This window comes from Canis lupus, chromosome 4 (assembly GCF_011100685.1).
Source record: "Canis lupus familiaris isolate Mischka breed German Shepherd chromosome 4, alternate assembly UU_Cfam_GSD_1.0, whole genome shotgun sequence".
Taxonomy (NCBI): domain Eukaryota; kingdom Metazoa; phylum Chordata; class Mammalia; order Carnivora; family Canidae; genus Canis; species Canis lupus.
In genome coordinates this window covers 45,288,306-45,312,022 of record NC_049225.1, presented here as the reverse complement: position 1 = coordinate 45,312,022, position 23,717 = coordinate 45,288,306, and the positions used below count along the sequence as shown (strand labels likewise).

Here is a 23,717-nt window from a genome sequence, read left to right as displayed (position 1 = left end):
TGCCTAGGTGCAAGAAAGAGAACAACTGAAATAGTAAGAGTTGAGATTTAACAGATTGTCTTAGTCATCATATCAGAAGCCTCTGAAGAATGAAAAATAGTCAAGTTGTTTGGATTCTCACTCCACTGATCAGGAAAAGATGTTCTTGATCACAGATGAAAGTTGCTTCAGTTGCTTCAGTTTCTATTTTAGAAAATAAGAGGCTGCTGTTTGCCTATGATTAGACATTCTGATAGAAACCTTTCTGGGGGCCCATTGTGCATTGTATTGAGGTATATAAAATGTAATTAGACAGCAGTATTTGCATACTTTGTTCATAAACAGAGCAATGGCCTTATGTGCCTGAGTCTGTAAGTTTTCCTATAAGCAGATGAAATAAATCCCAGAGAAACTGATATCTGAGTCATTGCCTTTCAAAATGGAAACAAAAAGATCTGGTATCTTCAAGGCATCTTTGAAATATGTCTTATCATGTTCATTTACCTTACCATAATTGATAATGTGAGAAGACCATAGCTAAAAGACAATTTTCATTTATTTTCCAATTTGAACTGAGCTGAGTGGCCTCTTGGAGACTGAGATGGTAGCATGTAAGAACACCAATTTCAACCAGAGAGATATAATCCAGGGCAGGGTACAGAAGTTATACTTCATACTCAAGAGCTATGTCATGTATGTCTCATTTCTCTGGGTTTGTTCTTTCTGCCAAGAACTTGCTTTCTACTGTGTGTATTCTTCCTTGGATATATAGTTCAGGCATTATTTCCCCAAGACTCTTCACCTAGCCCACCTCCATCAGCATTGGATAATATAGTTGACATAGTGCCAGTACCTGTACCTACATTTATCCCAGGATTAGCCAGACTGTGGTATGCCTTCTATTAGTCTATCTCCCCTACTAAGAGTCTGTGAGTGAATTGAGGGCAGGCATGTTGCCTAGTCCCAGTATTAGGAAATGCCTAGAGTAAAGGATATCTCTCAATAAAGTGTGAAACAGTTGAGAACGCATGTAAAATTACATCATATTTATTCATAGGTAAATTACTGATCTTATTCACTATATTCTTTATTAGAATTTTATTGAGGTTTCTTTCTAAAGACTAATTTTCACAAACTGACTTTTTGGCACTGGGGCTTCTCTTATATACCATTGTACTGATATGATTGAATAATGTGACTAATGTCACTCTTCTAAAGAACAGGATAAGTCACTAAGTGACTTTGGTGGGGAGCTTTTGCTTTTTGCCCTGCTTTTCCTATTTATATTATTCTTTCTAATTATTAACCATTTCTTTATATATAATGCTTGGTCACTTACTGCTTCATTTCTTCTATTACTTTTTTAATATTGCTCTTTTAGTGAATTACTTGTCCACTTTTCTTAGTTTTGCTTCCAATCATTTTCCAAAGTCCTTGCCTTACGTGTATCAGGTAAGAAGTCTTCACCTAAAAGAAGAGAAATAATTATGTATATAGTTTATTAATAGATTTATTGGGTCATAACAAGAAAAGCAAAGATAGAAGCCTTCAGGGTTTATTGACCCTGCCATTCATGATGTATTCAGGAACCTAGGTTCTTTCTATCTTCTGTTTTTATTATCCATACATTGGCTTTTTTCCATGCATGGCTTTCCTTTGCCCGTGCATGGGATAATCAATAGTAACAATTGAGGCTATGTGCTTCCTGCTTCACATTCAGTAGGAGAAAGGGCACATTCTTCTTACTGCTCTTTTAACAAGAAACTTTTTACCATATGTCTTAAGAAACCTTCTCTTCATGCCTTCTTGCATTCGGTTGGGGCTCACATTCATTTCTGAACTAATCCTTGTTGCCACTGAATGTATTGTACTGATTTGCTTAAACCTGGGCTCACAAACAAATCTCTGACAAGGGAGAATGAGAGTAACATAAGTAGCTTACTGCATGAGGGGAGGTCAAAGCACTAAGTATTATGGTTTTTACACTATGGAAAGGAGGTAGAGTGGATATCAAGAAGCCACATGTCTCTATCAGTATGCTATGTCTTTCCTCTAGATGTTTCAGTGATAGCTCAAATCAAACATGTCCCCAAGTGGCTCACAGTATTTCCTCCTAGAGCAAGTTGTCTTCCAAATTTTCCTGTACTGTGAATTTCATTAAAATTTTCCTTATTATCCACTCACTCCAAAAGACTAGGAATTACTGTCTCATTCAATCTCAAACATGGTCCAATAGAAAGGGAGGAAAATACCTAGATCATTTATTCAGCCTCAGTTTACTATATATCAGGTACTAGGTATATAATCATATGCAATGCTATTACTAGACAGATTAGTAATATATTGGTATATAATGGTAAAAAAAAGTCAAAAGTCTTATTACTTATAAAGATTAAATAAATTTGCACATACACAAATTTGTGACATAGATACTGGATGCAAAGAACAGGATATCATGAAATAAATATTGGAGTTCACATTGAAACAAGAAGATAGAAAAGACTTCTTGGAAGAAGTGATATGTAAGCTGAGTCCTAAAGAGGAGGAAGCATATAGGCAGAATAAGAAAAGGGATGAGCATTGCACACAGACAGAATTACACAAAGTGGCATAATGAAGGAACCAGAAGAATCCCAGCAACAATATAACAGAAGTCAAGAGAAGTATGCTTCAAGAAGAAAGGATTTATGACACAGTTAAATGCTGCCAAGGGGTCAAATGAGATGGGAACTGAAGAGCAGTGGTTGGTTTTGGCAACATGGATATCTTTAGAGACCTGAACTAGAAGAGTTTTAGTGGAATGATGGGAATAAGACCAATATTGGAGTGGTTTGAAGATGATTGGAAGATGACATAGTGGGAATATTATATGTGCACAACTCTGAAGAAGTTTTTCTAGAAGTGAATCAGAGTAATGGTTGGTAACTAAAGAAGACCGTGGTAATGGAATTGGATTGCTTTATTTTTATTTTTTGTTGTTCGTTTTGAGATACTTGAATTAGCTCTAGCAGAGATTAGAACTTCATGGGATTTTTTGGGGGGGAGGGGTCTGTTTTTTTTTCTTTTTAACTGATCTATCTCTGATTCATAGAATGCCGGATACATGGTAGATACTCATTTGATAGTTAAATGAATTGATATTCTAGATTGTCTTTATGTGTGAGTGAGAACTATCAATTATAGAATGTGAGACCAAAAATACTGAAGGGAAATCTTTCAGAAGTATCAGGACTCAGATCCCGTGCACACATAAAAATTTTGTCACTTAATGGAAGGAAGAAAATTTTGCTCACTGTGGTAAGAAAGCAGGGAAAAATGGTTGCAGACCCAGTTAGTATCTAGATTTGAGAAGACGTTCCAAGCTCACAGTTTCTAGAGATTCTTAAAGGGAAGAAGGCAAGATTATCAGGTGAAAGTAAGGAGAGCATGTGAAAATGCTTACCATAGTTGCTGAGGGTAGAGATGGAAGATAGCAAAGAAACATAGTAAAATTTCTGGATGCTTTAAGGCCATCTCTCATGGATTTATACCTACATACTTCTGTCTTCTTGGATAAGACCCATCATTGTTAATGTGCATGGATTCAGCAGGAGTGGGAAAAACCTGATGGCTGGTTGTGTTCATCCAGGGTTTTGCCAAATAAATTGAAGGGCAAGGAAACTGAGCCTATTTCTGAGGATGTTTTTCTGGTGGAGCAGGAAAAGGAATGAAGCCTGGAGGGGACTACAGGAGAAAAAAAATGGGTCCTTGAAGATCAGCTCAGAGATTTATTGTAGTGAGCTGAGAGGATTGGAAGTTGTGTTCATTCAGGATGCCGGGATATCTGAAGTTGTGATTCTGAAGGCTACATTGTCAGTGTCACTTAGTCACCTAGTCTGGACAGTCCATATTTTTCCCAGTATCTCTCTAACCTGCAGATTTTTCTCCATTTCCTCTGCTCCCACTGTTGCCTGAGCTCTTGTTACATTAGTCACCTGCAGGATCCTTCTAACAGACCTCCATGCCTTCAGTCTCTTTGCTTTCAACTCTTTTTTCCTAACCCACTTTTTCCACATTGCACTTGATTGATCTTAAAACAATGTCTCCATCACACGATGACCCTACCCAAAGCCTTCATTCTGTGTCTGAATGATATGTCTGAAGCATATCTTAAGGAAACCTTAGTTTGGCATTCAAGGCTCCTGTCACTTTGTCATATTTTAAATATTGAATTATTTTCTGATAATTCCTTGAGAGGAGTTCACTTTATATCCACACTGTCTCCTATATCATCCTCTCCCCATCCCCCATGACTTGCCTGGCAACTCCTTCCTCTTTCTTTCTATCATTGGAAATCACTATCGTGATTTTATTTTATTTATTTATTTATTTATTTATTTATTTATTTATTTATTTATTTATTTTTTACTATTGTGATTTTAATCTAATTATTTTTTACTATTATTTATAGTTTACTAAAGATTTAGTTAAGTGTACTTTGTCTGTCAAGGACTTATGCCATCTTTTATGTGTTTTAATGGCCTGATGATTATAAGTCTTAACGTTTAAAGCTTAAGGATCCTTTTCTTTTTACATCACATTTTAATGATAAGCAATAATCATAATTATATCTATAATTATAAAGACAACTTCAATTGTCCAAATATGGGGAAAAATTCTGTATGATTTACCTTCAACTGTATTTATCACATGTTAACCTCACTCCCACACAACAGAATACTAATTACATTTAAAGAAAAACAACACTGCTATTTTTGTTGCTTGGAACTATCAACCATATGGAAATGCATTTTTACTATGTCATCCATAAACAGTGAAATGGTTACATTTCCAGATGTGTTCAGTCAGGGATATATCTGCTGCTGTGAAGAAAGTTCTCCTCCTCCATAGGTATAACCTTCAAGGAAATGAGAAGTCTAAGAGGTTAGGTGTTCTAGGAAGCCCTTTGCCAGTGTCTGACCTGTGGAGACAAACACCCAAGAGAAGCCCTGGGCTTTCAGAATGGAAAAATATTAGTCACTATGAACTCCTCCCATGAATAGGTGCTGGACTTTGAGTTAGGGTTAGGAATAGTTATCAGAACCTCCCAAGGGACAGAGAGCCTTTTTTCCAAGGGGAGAGTGGCACTTCATCATTTATATGCACCCAGAGTGCCATCCTGTGGCCTAAAAATTGAGCTGTGTTTGTGTATAGTAACTGCCTGTGGTATTTTTAAGGAATTTTATGAGAAGCGAAAGTACAGTGGAGGTAAGATTTATCAAGGGTTCCTAAAAGCATGACCAAAAGGAAAAAAGAAGAAGAAGAAGAAGAAGAAAAATGTAAAGGAACACCTTATAATTCTTGTCAAATTGGTTCCAATTAAAATCCTCATCTGGCCTATTGCTCGTTCTATTCTGGTGTCTAATTCTTCGTTGCCATTTTAATTCCTCTGCTGGTTTCCATGGTTTCTTTCTCCTTCCTCCCTCAGATGTACATTAGCAATGATGTTTGCTTTTGTCTTAATTTCAAAACAGGTTTTAAAATGCTAATATTTGTTAATGTCAAGAGATTAGGTAACTTGATTTGAGGAAATATGGCATTTCACACTTGGGCAAACTGTAGTCAAATAGTGCCTTCCAAACAAAGGATGCACCCTGGCTTTTTCCACTACCTAAAGCATATAAAATCTTAAGAAGTGAAATATGACATATTGTTTTAATTCCATTTCTTAACTCTAGTAAATGTTCAAAGAAACAGATACTCTAATGTGCTTGTAGGGGAAGCATAAAATGGCCCAAATTTTCTAGACAACTTTGCTCTGTACATTAAAAAATATCTCAGATGTTCACATATGTTGACCTAGCCAGTGTTCTTTTAAGAATTCATCCTCACAAAAAAAAAAAAAAAAAAAAAAAAGAATTCATCCTCAGTAAGTGAACAGAATGGTATTGAAAGGATATTATAGGTTTGTATTATTTACAAACTTAATTGCAGCAACTTAATTTTTTTAAAATTTCAATTCTCTAATAATAGAAGACTGGCTCAATAAGGTATAAAGCATCATACAATAAAAATGCTGAATAGCAATTAAAGATGGTGTTATAGAAGAAATAATATTTAATGACAGGGAAAATCATTCACAACATATTAGGAGATAGGTATATTGTAGAATAGTAATTTGGATCTCACAAAGGGCATATAAAGGACCAAAGAATAACCCCATTCTGTTTTCAGGCTGAAGTATAAACCAGCAGTGAAAGAACCAGATAATGGAGCTCAAAATATCACCTTCATTACACTCTATGTCACCCCTTGAACTTCCCCTCCCCCAGTGAAAGTCAGGCACTCAGTCACAGGTAGACCCGGGCCCCCAAGGCATGACTGGAGAGAGAGTTCCCCTTGTTCATTTCCTCTTCCCATTTTTACCAATTAGATGAGTTAGTCTTCCTCCCCTGTGGACAGGTAACCAAAGGCTTGGGAAGGGGTAGAACTGGTTTCTGGAACTAGATGCCTTTCCCATGTGGGATATGGAAGTTTCTTCTTTTCTATACATATATAGATATATAATATATGAAGGAATATATATTTATATATATACTTTTATATATTATAAACAACATATAAATACATTTAATACCCCTAACCTACTCAACATCAAAGTTTAGCCTAGCCAACTTAAACATACTCAGAACAGTTGGGTACCGTCATCTAGCACAAAATCTATTTTATAGCTAAGTGTTGAATATCTCATATAATTTATTGAATACTATACTGAAAGTAAGATATGAATGGTTGTGAGTATATAGGTTGTTTATTCTGGGAATTGCAAGGTTGACTTGAGGCTGCTGCTTGTTGCCACTGTCTAACATCAGGCAAGAGTATCATACTGCATATCACTAGTCCAGGGGAAAAAAATCAAAATTCAAAGTACAGTTTTTATCAGATACGTATTGCTTTTGCACTAAGGTCAAAAAATCATAAGTTGAATCATTGTCAGTTGGACCTGTCTATATTCCTTTATACATTTCTTTATAGTATATTATATTTTGTTTTCATATTATATTAAATACATATACCTAAATCTCAATTTATTTAAGAAGAAAAATAAAAGGTAAAATAATTAAGTTAAACGGATGCATATCATGGCCTAAGACTCTGGAATGTTTTCAAATAAGCGAAGGCAAGTACTCCATGTGGAATAACAAGGCATTCTTTGTGAGGTGGAGAAAGTAGTCAGAAGAGAACTGCATGCTGCCCACAGATTCCTGAGCAGTGGGAACTGCTCTACTTACTCATGTACATATGATGGGGAGTAGTTTTGTGTTAAAGATGTGGGGTCTGGAAGAGAGGGGCAGGTGGAGGGTACTTGTAGATAGGAATGGATGATCGCTCGTACTTCTTATCCTGAATTTCTCAAGAAAGTTCCCTACTCTAATGTTGTTGGACCCACCCACTAATTTGTCCAGCCACCTATCCATCATTTATTTTGACAAGTTTATGGAAAATCAGCTAACACCAGGACAGCAAGCATTAATATACTTGTCCCTAACTGAAAGAACTTCTTATTAAGGCATCATTTCAGAGATGAGCCAGTCATTAAAATAATATCCATAAGTATTCAAAACTATGTATTAGGCGTCATGATAGACCCTTTACACAAGCTGATTTGATTGATCCTTGGTAACAATAATTCAGGAGCTAGACAAATTTCCACATATTTGCTATACATGATAAATTTTAAACATAGAGTCTGAGGGTGCTTGGGGAGCCGCGGGCTTTGGTACAGACATGGCCAAGTCCAAGAGCCACACCACACACAACCAGTCACGAAAATGGCACAGAAATGTCATCAAGAAACTCCGGTCACAAAGATACGAATCTTTTAAGGGGATAGACCCCAAGTTCCTGAGGAACATGCGCTTTGCCAAGAAGCACAACAAGAAGGGCCTGAAGAATATGCAGGCCAACAATGCCAAGGCCATGACGGTGCATGCTGAGGCTATCAAGGCCCTTGTCAAGCCCAAGGAGGCTAAGCCCAAGATCCCAAAGGGCGGCAGCCGCAAGCTCAATCGACTTGCCTACATTGCTCACCCCAAGCTCGGGAAACGTGCTCGTGCCGCATTGCCAAAGGTCTCAGGCTCTGCCGGCCAAAGGCCAAGGCCAAGGCTCAAACCAAGGCCCAGGCTGCAGCTGTGACCCCAGCTCCGGCTCCTACTTCGACTCCTGCAGCGCAGGCTCCCAAAGGTGCCCAGGCCCCCACAAAGGCTTCAGTGTAGAGGCTTCTGCCTGCCAGTGTGAGGACAGAAGGACTGGTATGACCCCTGGGCTTCTGTCTGCATGGGCCTGATGTCCTCCTGTGCTATTTGTACAAATAAACCTGTGGCAGGAAAAAAAAAAAAAAAAAAAAAAACATAGTCTGAGGAATTGCTCAAGGTCATCTAGTGAGTAAGTGACAGAACTGAATTCATACCTGTGCAATTTGACTTCCAAGTTTATGCTTTTTGCTACCATCCCAAACAGCCTTCACAGTCTAATCCTTTGTGACATTAATTAACTTTCTGAAGTTATGTTGCAGTTGGTGGATGGAAGGATACTTTTGTTTAATATTTTGAATCTTTTGGAGAAACACTGTAAAATTTCAAGGATGCCAAATGATTTTTATTAAAAATAATTAGAATGATATCCTAGTCATCAAGAATACATTTGTATTGGAGGGAAAAATAAATGACTAGTGCTTGAAATAGAAACCCCAAAGCAATATGTAATCACATACAAAAATAACATGAGGATGCCAGCCCGACTCATGTGATTCTTTCTTTCCTCTCCCCCCTTGTGATTCTCGATTTATCTTATAGTTAAAAAGAACAAACCCCTGGGATAAATCACTTCATTCCATATCATTTCTTTCTGCTTTTTTGAATTTAAATTTGAAAATGTGAAGCCTGAGAAATCCTAGAATCTAGTCTTTTTAATATGAAGTTTAATTTAGGAGATGGCACGGAAGAAGAGCTGTAGAACTTCTAATGGATTTTTTTTCTGAAGGAACATGAAATTAAATATTGGTAATTATTTGACACGCTTTTAAATGTAGATTCTAAATCCATCCTATCATAGGAACTTCCAGATGTACCAAGCATTAGTGTGACAATTGAAATGGTGAAATGCTTAAAAAATGATGAGAAACCTCATTTTCAAAACCAGATGACAGATACAAAAAGTTGGCAGTATGTCTAAAAGAAAACATAGCATGCAGAGGGAGATCTAAAAATACTATAAACAAAAACTGAAAGACAACTTGGAATCTGATTTCAGAAATGTTGTAGATTTTAAAATAGCCCCAGTGACTTCTTTTCCCCTTTACAATGAAATTTGATGCATTTTCATTTAAGAGTTTTTTTTTTTTTTTTTGGTCTGTTTTTTAATGCCTGTGCCATTCTTTGTAAATTTCATTTTAGTTTATAGTTTTATTTTTTTATCATTCTAAGATTTAAATATGCTCTCTAAGTACATTTCTATATCATGATACCCTGTTTCATTTCTAAAACTGAGTGCCCAGTGGGCTAATTCACTTTTGTTGCTGATAGTGTTGCACCCTAGCATAGGGCAAGAGGTTGGATGAGAGCAGTGCTTTTTTAACTCTGCATCAGATTGTATACCAGATTCCCCTGCAGAGCTCCATAAAACAACAGATTGCTTGGGCCCCATCCCCAGATTCTCTGATTTGGTATGTCTGGAGATGCCTGAAGATATGTATTTCTAACAAATTCCCAGGTGATGTCTATGCTCTTGGTACTTGGACCACATTTTGACAACCCCTGATCTTTCTAGAGAAAGATTAGGAACAGAGGGCTGCAGAGAGTTTCAACATTGACCAACTTAGCTGAATCTGTAGATCACTGACATAAATGAGACAATGAGTAAAATATGGTTTAGAGGATGGAGATTAAAAATAACCCAATATGTGTCATAAAACATTTTGAAGTTTTTGACTGCAACATAAATTTGAAAGTGCCTAATATGCATATATGGTATGTTCTAGCAAAAACTTAAAAAAAAAATAATGAAAAAAAATCACTGGCCTAAAAAAGAAATTCTGGTGATTGATTAAGTCAGTAAAAAGTGAATAGGCCAGTGGAAAGAAATATCAGCCTATCTCTGTAATTAGAGCTAGGTATGAACAGCTTATCACCATTCTGTTGATACTTGGCAAGATGACAGTGGTAAAGTGAGCCAGCTTCTTTTGAATGCATGTGATACAATATAAACTAGATAAACAAGGTTTCAAAATTTACTGGAGTGGCTGTAAAATATATAGCCCCTTTATACATACCTTTAGGACCCAACCAGAATTGAAACATTGTCGAAGTAAATCCAGGAAAGTAGCAAATGAAGCACAAGGTATAAATCACTGATTCTGTGAAACTTGGGAGAATTCAGAAAGGGCTGAATATAAATAAGGTAGAGAATGGTAAATTATGGCAGTTAACTCTGCTGTTTAGCTAATGAACATCATTGACAGAGTTACCTTCTACAAGTGTATATCTCTCTACCTCTCTCCCTTTCTCCCTCCCTCCTTCTCATTTTCCCTCCCCCTCCCCCATTTCCTTCTCTTCCTCCCTCCTCCTTTATGTTCAACAAATATTTTGGTACATCTGCTCTATGCCAGGCACAGACTGTGCTTGGTAGGCTTTGAGATGCCGCAATGAGTGAGATGTTATGTTTACTCTCATGGATCTTTACAGTCTATCAAGGTAGATATTTGGCAAATGATTTAAATTAGGAAACATCCTGTGAAGGAAGAGTGTGTACTATAAAAACATGTGACAGAGGGACATGTCCTATCAAGGAATCAGGCAAGGCCTCTCTTGGTGAATGTTTGTACTTCCATGCTTTGAAAGAAAGATTTTGTCTTGTCCATTCCTTATCCTTGACCCTACAGCACTACCTGGAATATTGTGTCCACTTAATAAATATGTGTTGACTAAATAATTCTGAGCTCTGAGTGTGAATAGAGCTAGTTAAGTGGAGGATTAATGGTAATGGGGATCATTCCAGGAAAGTAGCACATGATGTGCCCAAATGTAAAGTTGGTTGTCCAATATGGTAGCTACATTTGACTATTTAGCATTCGGAATATGGCTAGTCCAAGTTGAGATGCACTATGAGTATAAAATATGCAACAGGTTTTAAGGACTTAGTATGAATAAAAAGAATGTAAAATAGCTATTAGCAAATTTTAAAATACTGATTACACATTGAAATTATTGTAGTGTAGATTTGTTGGGTTAAACCAAATATATTATTAAAATAATTTTACCTAGTTCTTTTTAAATTTTTAATATGGCTACCAGAAAATGTAACATTACATGTGTGACTTGCATTTGTGGCTCCCATTATATTCTTTTGCACAGCACTGATATATAGTATGCCATCCAGATGGTTTTATTTGATGGAAGTATTATGTGAGGGGAATCTGACATGTATTACACACTCTTGCTCTCTGATCTGAAATTGGAGACCATTCCATCTTACTTGTTCCTGCACTGTGGCAAGTCCCTGTACAGAGAGAAACGTGTCTTTCTGAAAAGCTGTTGCATTGTAAAAGCTTACTGTGTTGACCTGTTATTTGATTGTCGTATTGTGCATCTCAATACAAAAATTTTAGTCTCTAAGAATGCTGCTGAGTGAATAGATTTAGTGAACAGCTTCTGAGAAGTGTGGTGATGGATGTAAATGCCAGCCATATTTCTTTCATGAGTCCCATTCCTAGTTTGTTTGCTTGAGAGGTTATGTTGATTGGACAGTTTGGGGTTTATTTGGCCAAGTGGTGATATACTGAGGCAAATTGGTTCTCTCTTCTGAGTAAGAATAAACTATGAGAAATGGAAGTAGAGTGGGGACCATTCTCAATGGATACAACTTCAGCTTGTAGGTGTTTTAAATCCCTGAATAGGAAACAGTGCCAATGATTAGAATCTTTATATTCTGAATACATTCAGAAGGAATGTAGCATCGGGAAGGAGAAGGAATGTATTGTAAAAGTTAATTCCGAGGTCCAGCTCTGTGTGCCCATAGAGCAATAGAAGCATGAGAACTGGCTGTATATTTGCAATTGCTTTTAGTTGAGAGGGTCCTTTGGTTTCCAACAAATAACTAAACTCAAGAAGAATGATAGCATGCAAAGCTATATAAATAAAACAATGAAACAACATTATTTTATAGGGAAATCTACAAACCCAAACATTAGCAGTAATAATGAAGAGTTAAAACAATTAAAATGCATCCTAATACATAATACTATATATATGCTATGCTGTTAGATGATATTTTTACTGTCTCATTCTGTCCTTCATTCACTTGGAATTAAGAGGAGCCAAGAAGTAGTATTTTGTTTAATTGTTCATGATGAGGAATGGACCCAAAATAAGGCTCTCTCACTGCATTCAGATTAGCCAATTTGGGCAAATTCATGATATCCAGTTTGTATACTCCACGGGTGCCAAAAAATGGCCAAGTGTCTGGACCTACCTCATCTTAATAAAAAGTGGAGAACATCTCAATGACCCTATGAATTTTACCTGTGAGATTTTCAGTTTGATTAACTGTTCAGTTTGATTAATTGACTTTGGACCATGGTTCGTGAGGCAACAGACTTTTTTGTCCATTGTATACATTTTTGAAATTTCGTTTGTTAGTTACACTTTACACATAATGTTATCTTGATGTGCAAAGCTATGACATTGGAATTTTATCTTAATCCTCTTGAAGACCTAAAGGATAAACAATATTTGATAAATATTTGCATACTTACTATGTGCTAAGGTAAATCTCAGTTTAGCATCACAAGAGATAAAGCATTGTCTACATTTGAAATACAGAAAATTTCTCAGGCAAGATGGCTCAGGAAAGCTAAACAAGGTGGAAAAATGTATTCAGGGCCAAGGTCAGGCCTTTTCGGGGGGCCTAGTGTGATGGAGTTCTCCTGGCATCTACTCAAGTAGGAGTTCACAAGGTTAATTTGCTCTATGCTTCTGAAACACAAAAGAGGAAATTTTAGAAGGCTATGAAATATACTCTTTGAGGTTAGGGAAAACTTTGCAGAAACTAAGAAAGCTATAGAATAGAAGTGCCAAAGGTGATAAAGAAAGGTATTGAGGAGGAGGAGCTGCTGAGCCCAAAGCTTGGGAAGGGAAATATTAGCCTTGGTATAGTTCAACAAGTATGATGGAATCTAGCTGTAGGCCAACTACTGTTGTAAAATGGCTCAAATAAATAATTTATTCCTCATTAACAATAGTAGGCAGGTGAATAGCAGTGGATGATTTTCTTTTGCACTGTTTTAGGGGAGGAAAGGACCCAGGCTGATAGAAACTCTGCCATCTTCAACACCTATCTTCCAAGATCACTTCCATTTTGGTCAACTATGTAGGGAAAGGAGCATCTAAGAGATTGTTACAGATTTTGCCTGGAAATGGTCCATGTCACTTCTACTCCCCTTCTATTGGTAGATCTGAATTATGCAGCCATGTCTAATGCAAAGGAGACTGTGAAAGATAATCTAGATGTGCACTGAGGCAGAAGAGGAGAACCTGGAGCAAGGCCAACAACTAGTGATCTCTGCTAGATTGGTTCAACTAAATACTGATTCTGTATACCTTCAACACAATCTGATTTTTACCTTTAGATCGCTCTAGAGTAGAGTTAACACAACACCTCATGCCAAGTCAACACTTGTGACACTTTGGTGTTTACATGTGTTCAGCTGGATGCTTAACTCTGACCTCACGTGTCATAGCTCTCTGGGAAGAAGTTCAATCCAGTATAATATTACATAATCTTGTTCATATCCTTATCATGCAGACAACTTGATAAATGCAAAAAACATGCTTTTTGCAGTTAGATAGACATGGGTTTGGGTCCTTGTTCTTGACTTCTTATTGTGTATGCTTGGGTAAGTGTCTAACCTCTTTGAGGCTTAGATTTGATATCTTAATGAGAAAAGCAGAACATAGCTAGTTGGTGCTCTTTAACTAAAACTTTATCATTTATTCCTTTCCTCAAGCTACAAGCACTATTTAGTATTAAATTACATTGTGCATACAGAGCTATAACTGTTTACATTTACTGAGGAATATAGTTGGTGCTCTTTAAATGCTTGTTGAATGCCTGACCTCAAATCAATATTCTAGAATTAACAACAATCTAAATTTAATGCAAGCTAAAAGTTTGAAGATTCTGCTATGACCATGATGTCTACTTTTTCTTCCTTAGATGGGATTATATACAAGGGACAGGAACTTGGATAGTCACATTTAAAGCTTGCCTGCCAAATCATTTTAAAATAAAGTTGGCAAATTATTTTATCTCTTGCTTTTCCTTTCTCTGAGATTTTTAGTACAAGTTGCTTGATTGACATATAGGGAAAAGAAAAGACATGTTCTACACTTCAGTGAGGATTAACCAGAGAACAGTTTACACTCCTAAAGATCAGCTGGCATGGTGACCATGAACTTCCGAGCTTCCAAGGATCACAGTAAAAGTGTGCAGAACCAGGGAGAGAAAGGGTGACAAGAGAGAAAGGGCAGTTTCAGGAACATCTGCTTCTTCAGATCTTTCCCACCTAAGAGTTGCCTCATTCAAAGTCTTCAAACAAAGCTCAGGAAGAAAGCCATTTGTGTCAGAACCATGTTTAGTGCTGAATGCGTAGAGAAAGGGCTCTCCTCCCTGCTGTGCTCCACATGGAGATGAAATGGAAGCTCTCTATTATGCATCTGTGTCAAAGTCATTCCTTCATCCAGCTATCCTACTTCCAGAATAGAGGAGATTCTATCTGGGTCAGCCGATTAACCAGCCCTTGTCTTAAATTTCTCTACCTTCTCTCATGCAGTCTGCAAGTATTTACTGGCCTTGGGAAATATAAGTCTTTATCTCTCATGGAAGTTACATTACAAAAAAAAAAAAAAAAAAAAGGGGGGGGGGACAGAGAGACAGAGAAAGAGAGAGAGAGAGATCTCAGAAATAAATAGAAAAAAATATAAGGTGCATTATAGGGAGAGTAATGGCTCCTACTGATGAAGTAATAATAATAATAAAAAAAAGACTCTCTAAAGGAAGTAATGAGTGAGTGTTGAATTTAGATAAGGCAATCCAGGAAGGTCTTTCTGTATAGGGGTCATGTGAGCTGAGAGCTGAATGCTGAGAAGTCCAAGGGCCACCATACATATAGCTCTGAGGTCAGACCCCTTTAGGAAGTGGGAGCAGCAAGTGCTAATGCACTGTGAGAGAGTATCCTTGGCTGGTTCAAGGAACAGAAAGAAAAAGTTTGTGTCCAGAGTGGAGTCAGTATGGCTGATGATGTGCAAACAGAAGATACTAGATTAACTAGTTCCTCTTAGGCCATCGTAATGAGTGAGTTTAGATGTGATAAGAAATCATTTGTACCTACTAAGAAATTTTTATTTTTGTTCATTCCATGTGGTTAAATATTCTGTGCTATGAAAGTTCTTTTTCTGATGTCTTGAGCTCTGCACTCAAAATCGTAGTTCGTAGATCTGTCAAATTGCAGAAGAAATGGAGAATTATTAAAAGAATTTTAATAATATTTATTGACACTTGCAAATTGCAAACTCTTGAATGGCAAACTTTATTTCTTTGTAATCTTTTCCACATTTAGAATAAAGACCAAAATCCTTCTTTTTCTAGATGATTGTAAATGAGGACTTTTATTTAATGTACCAAAAATTACACCATTATGAAGGTCCTATTTCCAAAGGGTGATTGCTAAAAGCCATGTTCTTTCTTTAAGGCATGTTTCCCATTTAAAAGCACTTATCTTTGCAAGAATGAATGAAATAGTTTAGGGAATTGGCACTAATTGGGAATGACAAGCAGACTATAAAGTCCTGTGCTCTTTTTCTTCTAGGTATGTTTTTCTTTGAGCTTTATGCAAACCATTGGCACTTATTCTTTCTTTCTTTCTTTCTTTCTCTTTCTTTCTTTCTTTCTTTCTTTCTTTCTTTCTTTCTTTCTTTCTTTCTTTCTTTCTTCTTTCTTTCTTTCTTTCTTTCTTTCTTTCTTTCTTTCTTTCTTTCATTTTTTCTTTCTTTCTAAGATTTTATTTATTTATTCATGAGAGACAGAGAGAGAGAAAGAGAGAGAGAGCGAGCCAGAGACATAGGCAGAGGGAGAAGCAGGCTCTACACAGGGAGCTTGATGTGGGACTAGATCCAGGGACTCTAGGATCACGCCCTGGGCCAAAGGCAGGTGCTAAACCACTGAGCCACCCAAGCATCCCTTATACATTCTTTCTATTTCAAATAGATTTCAATTATTTGCTACCTTGATGTTTATAGCTACATTTGTTTGAGGTTTGTCCACATACAAGAAGTAAAAGTTTTTTGAGAAAACAAGAAACTGTAGGCTGTTTCAGTTAGGGCAAAAACCTCCAACTAGCAAATGTAGAATATGGCGGTGTTGATTTTTTTTTCTTTATAGTTTCTTTTCTTTTCTTTTTTTTTTTTTACCTTTTTTCTTTTTCTTTTTTTGTTTTTTATTGTTCAATTTACCAACATACAGAATAACCCCCAGTGCCCGTCACCCAATCACTCCCACCCCCCGCCCTCCTCCCCTTCTACCACCCCTAGTTCGTTTCCCAGAGTTAGGAGTCTTTACGTTCTGTCTCCCTTTCTGATATTTCCCACACATTTCTTCTCCCTTCCCTTATATTCCCTTTCACTATTATTTATATTCCCCACATGAATGAGAACATATAATGTTTGTCCTTCTCCGACTGACTTACTTCACTCAGCATAATACCCTCCAGTTCCATCCACGTTGAAGCAAATGGTGGGTATTTGTCATTTCTAATAGCTGAGTAATATTCCATTGTATACATAAACCACATCTTCTTTATCCATTCATCTTTCGATGGACACCGAGGCTCCTTCCACAGTTTAGCTATTGTGGCCAACTTTCCTAATCTGGGAAGGGAAACAGGCATTCAGATCCAGGAAATAGAGAGATCCCCCCCCCCCTAAAATCAATAAAAACTGTTCAACACCTCGACATTTAATAGTGAAGCTTGCAAATTCCAAAGATAAAGAGAAGATCCTTAAAGCAGCAAGAGACAAGAAATCCCTGACTTTTATGGGGAGGAGTATTAGGGTAACAGCAGACCTCTCCACAGAGACCTGGCAGGCCAGAAAGGGCTGGCAGGATATATTCAGGGTCCTAAATGAGAAGAACATGCAACCAAGAATACTTTATCCAGCAAGGCTCTCATTCAAAATGGAAGGAGATATAAAAAGCTTCCAAGACAGGCAGCAACTGATAGAATATGTGACCTCCAAACCAGCTCTGCAAGAAATTTTAAGGAGGACTCTTAAAATTCCCCTTTGATTTAAATGAAACAATATCTCTGAGGTATATGTGTTTGAAAGTTGAGATCTGGTGTGATTTAAGTTTTATTTTTATTTTGTGCTTTGCTTGTTCTTCATTAGATATATATGGTGATGCCATTGAGGCACATGCTATCACAACTTTGTTTCTCTGCAGAATTGTTTGGAACTCAGGATTATTAAAGAGATGTTTGGAAACAATGAGTTTTTAATGGCAGTTCCTAAAATGTCTTGGGAAACTTGATGAGGCTTGTGATTGCTGTTTTGTTAAATGTTCTTTATTCCCATTCATTATGCATTCTTTTGGCTTTAGCTTTGGCTTTGGTTTTCCGTTTTTGGAAGTGATCCTACACTAACTGGTATCCACCTTGTATGTGATGAAGTGCCTCTGGGTATGTTTTCTGGAGCTGGCCCATTTGCACTGCCTGAGATGCAAGTGAATGAGCTGGATATTGTCTATGTGGTTTTGATATTCGCATAGTCCCTGGCTACAAATGTGACAGGCATTCTGGGTTAGTGACCCTTGGCAATGAGTGAGTTAAAACTTTGCAGAGTTAAAACACCTCTCCAGTGGTTGAGAAATAAAATTCATTGGTCGAGCATGCTTTGTCAGGAGTAACCAATTCAAAGCAAAGAAACAAAAGGATGGAGATGATGGGCACTTCCCTTAATAGAGCAGTGGGAATAATGGAAACTGCCAGGGAATTTCTGCTGCTGGCATTTATCTTTTTTTTAAACTGATTATAAAGGTAATAGATGTTTATAGAAGTTGTAATTGGGACCAAAATTAAAGTATTGTATTAACCCCAAAGTATAATGTAATATAAGGGCCATTAGTAAAGTATAATACAGATGTTGAAGAACCAATGCAATTTATTCTTTGTCTTCCTGTCCCCTTCCTGCCACATTGTTAAGGGAGGTCTTTTGTCTGACTGCTTCTTTACCAAATTTGTGGAGATATAAGTAGACTAAACAGAAAGAAACTGATATATATAGGTTGATTTACTTAGTGAAAAAAGTAGCTAGGAAGGGAAGGGGACATTAGGAGAAGAGGAAAAACTAACACGGAGATAGGGAGTGAAGTTTTGGAGGGCTTTAGAAGAAAGAAAATAAGAAGTGGAGTAGCTGCTATGTGGTGTGAGATTTGGGGGAGATCGAGTGGTAAAACAACTTTTAGGAAGTTTTCCTGTGTGAAAAGATAAGGCGGTTTGCTGAATATCCTAAGATGCAATTTTTCATTAATTCTTCCATATACTCTGAAGACATTTCAGTAAAGATATCTACATTTTTCTTCAATACTTTCAGAGTTAAAAATTGTGTTCCTTTCTCATGCATCACCATACTGAGATGAGATCTTTCTATTTGACAGGCATATAGATCAAGATTTTGATGGAAGAGCTTAAGGTACCATATCAATAAATTAGGTTATATAGATAAAATAGAATATGCAAAAAAGATAATACAACTTTCCTTTATGGCCCCACCATAAACTAAGATCAGACCCTATGTAATGTCTTGTATCCTTTTTCCACTAGCCATATATACAGATACATCTCATTGCATTCCATTTGAAGATTGCACTGTGTAAGGTATTATAATTGATTAATTCATTTTCCTATTTTTGGACAACCAATTGTTTCCAAACACTTGGTTATTATAAACAGTATTGCAACACATATCCCTGTAGCTAAGATTTTGGTTATATCCTACTTTGTTTTACTAGGACAAGAGTTGGTGAGGAATGAATTATTTGGAAAGAAAAGAATCAAATCACAAGTATCTAATATTTTCTGAGGGTGAAATGCCAAATTAATTGAGGCAAAACAAAACAAAGCAACCAGGTGACTAAAAAAATGAAGAGTTTCGTTATAGAAAAATGAAAATTAAACCAAGAAAATTCAGAAACATATTAGAAAGTGAGTTGGGAAAATGTTCACAATTATAAACTCTTTCCTCCGCTTTATGCTATAGTTAAATGGACCAGTAAGATGTAAATATGTCATAAATAAAATGGAAAAAATATGGAGTACACAGAAGTACAGAGTAATGTAGTAATTAAAACTTGCCAGGAGGGACACCTGGGTGGCTCAGCAGTTGAGCATCTGCCTTTGGCCCAGGGCATGATCCTGGAGTCCTGGGATCGAGTCCCACGTTGGGCTCCCTGCATGGAGTCTGCTTCCTTCTCTGGCTGTGTCTCTGCCTCTCTCTCTGTGTCTCTCATGAATAAATAAATAAATAAAATCTTTTAAAAATTGCCAAGAATGACAAAAAGGAGCTAGAAAAGATCAAAGAAGAGTAATCGTTAAGATCTATAAGAATGAGTTTGTGTATGGATTGCCTAGATTATACTGTTGCATTTTGAAAGATGAAGACTAAGAGATTATGTGGCCAAAATTAATGAAATTGTGAGCCAAGGTGAGGTGAAGAGAGATACACTCTTCTTTTCCATATTTCACAAAGCAAGAAATTAAGAATGCCCTTTGAAACTTGATACTGATACTTTGAAGAAAAAAAAAAAAGAGGAAATCCCATAGTCTTTTACTGACCATAATTTGGAGATAGTATGCTTTATATGGTTTGAGTATGCAAATTTTTAAATCTTTTTTTCATGTATATGGTGGATGCAGTGGCCATACCAGTTAGGAATGTGTTAAGCTGCAACTAAAACTCAAATGAAAGACCCTTAAAAAAATAGGGCTTACATTTCCTAATGTAATAAAAAGTCCAGAGAATGTGGCTGCTGATGTCAGCTCCACTGCTCATAGAGGTGGTCAGGTACTGTGGTAGTCTTGTTTGCATTGTTGTCTCCTGAATGAACCACCCTTGTGTTCTCCATGCTCTTGTGTCATCCCCTTCTGTCAGCTCTGTGCTTAGCCTATAGGGAGGTAGAGGAAGTATGGAAATGCTACAAAACATTTTTGTCTTAGACTTTGCTGTTTAGAATTCTATAATATCAAAAACAGTTCTTCCTTTCCCCCTTAGCTTCCTTCTGTCATGAAAACACCTTGCCACTTAGCAATATGTATAGCCATGGATGGAACTTGATCATCCTAACCCTCTATTAAATTTCAACTGATATAGAATACAGAAAATCTAAGCTATAAAAGGTTGTGGCTTCACTCATGAGATTACTCTCTGCCCCTCTGTTTCAATTTGTGCAGTAAAAATTTTGCTTCAACTGACAAGAACAAAAAGGGTTTTGGTAATGTCCCCACTGCTATTGATCCTTCACAGTTTCTGGATATGAAAGCAGGCCAAGAATAAATAAGCATCTTAAAGCTCAGATATGCAAGAGGAATGTGCTAGACTAGTGATTCTCAAACTTAAATGGCTATCAGAATCACCTGAAGGGCTTGCTAACCACAGAGTGATGGGTTCTATCTCTAGAGTTTCTGAGTCAGTAGGTCTGGGATAGGGCTGAGAATTTATATTTCTAACAAATTCACAGGTGATGCTGATGCTACTGGTCTAGGGATGATGCTTTGAGAACCACTATGCTAGAGATATAGTAGCTCCGTGTAAAAAATGTAAATGTCAACAGGAGTCAAGCAGGTAATATAAATGATGAAATAGGCTTGAGTGTCAGACAATAGAGAATATATACAACTAGAGATCTGGAGACACAAGTCCTGCTGAAAGGGGACAGCCCCTGACACTGTTCTACAGATTGTATGTTATGGGTTCAGTGTAGCTAAATGATCTGATTTCTAAAGAGCAGCTGGAAATATATATTTTATAAGTATAATTTCTCAATTTGCATATGTTGAACACTAGCTAAAATATGATTTAAGTAATACATATGTCAAACAAATGTTTCTTCAGGCTGGATGTGGCCTGTAGGTCACTTGTTTGAAACCTCTCCAGTGGGCAAAAGGCAACTCTGTCCACCCTGCCTCTTCACTCTCCTACCCCCATAATAACTCAAACATGAATATGCACATGCACCTGCTTTGATCGAATGTAGATGTGGAAATTTTTGCAGTGTTTGTTAGAGATACAATCTCCAATAACTCAAAGAATCTATTTTTGCTAACACTATCAAAAGAAAGAGTAGTAATAAGATCATGTTTATTACCATGTTTATTACCCTTAACTCATTTTCTTTGATGTTTATTTCCTGGCCCCTAAAATGTTTTAAAGAGAAAATTCCAATAAATTTCTTCACTAATTTCTGTTGATTTTAAAGTATTATAGATGGCTAAACATAACAACATTCTACCACCTTAAAAATCTCATGCACCTGCAAAGTTGAGAGTTGGTACCGTTTGGAAACAAAGAAGAGGAGAGCCTGTTGATTTCCATGGGTTGCATTTGTAGCCTCTTATTCCTTACCCTTTTTTTTCTTGAACCAGTTAAAATGTTTTATTAACCATCTGGTCACCTACAGACTCAGGAATAAAACAATGCCAAAATACACCAAGAAATCTTGTAAACACTTTATATATATAAAGGAATGAAATAAATACCTGGTCAGTTTATCCATCTTTATTAATGATTCCTTGGATAGTTTTCTTTCCCACTATGACTAACAAGTATCATCTAGTTATGAGAGGCCATTATACAAAATCATTAAAACATGCTTAACTGTACTGTGTTAATTATGCAATGATAAATTATTCTTTATTTCTTCATTAACAGTATTGTAGCAGTAGAATTAGCATTGTTTGTTCCTTTTTGAAGAAAAAATCATTAATATTAAAAAATGAAAATTCTGGAAACTTAATGTTGTGGAATGACAGTTTTAATTTGATTTTTAAAATCCTATTTGCTGCTCCCCTCAGCTATAAAAGTGTAACCATTATGTCACTGTAATTACATTGGCTGTTTATCTCCTCTTCCATGGCTATATCTAGGTCTGTGCAACAAACTGAGGGCTGGCATTAGAGTCTGAATCAGGAGACCTAAGGGATCTTACTAAATCTTCTGCTAAATTGATTCTAATAGTATAATTTAAATATCTTCTAGATTCACTCTCTGCTTTTGAGTCATTTAATTATTAAGCAATGAACAATTTAATAAATACTTGTGGAGCACTGTGCTAGGCACTATGGAAGATAGGAAAACAATATAAATTGGCATTATTTGCTGCCTTATAGCGTTGGCAATATATCATGAGAGCTAACCATCTATGTATACAATGTATAGTAAAATGTAATCACTGATGTGAAATGGCACAAAGACAATAAGATGTAGAAAGGAAAATTATTCTGGTTAGTTTGTTTAGAAAATTTGAACTTGGCCTTAAACAATAAAAACAACAATAATGACCAACACCACAATATGTAGATCATTTACTCTGCCTGGGGTGCTAGCTCTAAGAGCTTTCTGTGCACTACGTGTTTAAATCCTCACCTTATCTCTGTGAGTTTGGTGCTAGCATTCTCCAATTGACAGGTGGAAAAACACAGAAGATTTTATTAGATCAATGGTTCTTAAAGTATGGTCCTAGGACCAGCAGTATCAGCACCACTTGGATGGAGGGAGGAAGGCAGGGAGGGAATGTAGGGAGAAGACAAGAAATGTAGATTCTTGTCTTCTCCCTACCCTAGACTTACTGAGTAACAGAGAGTGGGGACAGCAGGCTGTTTTGACAAGCTGCACAAGTGATTCTCATGTTCACTGAAGTTCAAGAATTCCAGCGTTAGGTGAAAAGGATGATAAGGACAGTGAAGTATACAGCGTGTGACACATAGAGGTTACGGTTTCTGGCAGTTGGTCCCATCTTTGACCCTAACTTCGTGTGTGACCTTAATATGTTACTTATCCTATTTAAATCTCAGATTCATTGTTTGTAAAATGAAGAGAACAGTTGCTATTACTCTTCATTGCTGCTGACCATTAAAGGAGATCATGCACATAAAACTCTTAGCATATAGGTTCTTTTTTTTTTAATTTATTTTTTATTGGTGTACAATTTACTAACATACAGAATAACCCCAGTGCCCATCACCCATCTGACGCAAAGTAAGCTTTCAATAAATGGTAGCTTTTGTTTAGTGTTTGTTTTCACTGACATCATCATTATCACTCTCATTCAGGTAGAGAGACTGCCTGAATTGAGACAAAGAGGAGGGAATAGATAATTTACCTGGGTAGAAGACTTCTCTTTAGTGGCAGAAGCAGGTCACAAATAATGAACTGAAATACTAAAGCCTCAATATTTATATTCTTCAAATAACTTCTTTGATTTATCTTCCTCATGGATTGTGTGTTTGTGTGTGTGTGTGTGTGTGTGTGTGTGTGTGCGCGCGCGTGCTGTCCTTGAACAGGTATGGATATAGTCTGGGCTGAATAAATTCTCATTTTTTAGAATGTTATCCTGTAATTGTTCCAATTTGAAAGACACACATTGCATCTACCTGG

General features: G+C 36.7%; 1 protein-coding gene and 1 pseudogene across 5 annotated transcripts in view; both read left to right on the top strand.

Annotated features, from left to right (window-relative positions):
* The window catches only part of LOC119863952 (teneurin-2-like), a 664,488-nt gene that overhangs the window by 538,916 nt on the left and 101,855 nt on the right, over positions 1-23,717 (top strand). The gene's annotated exons all lie outside the window — the stretch shown is intronic.
* On the top strand, positions 7,747-8,234 carry LOC119871589 (annotated as a pseudogene).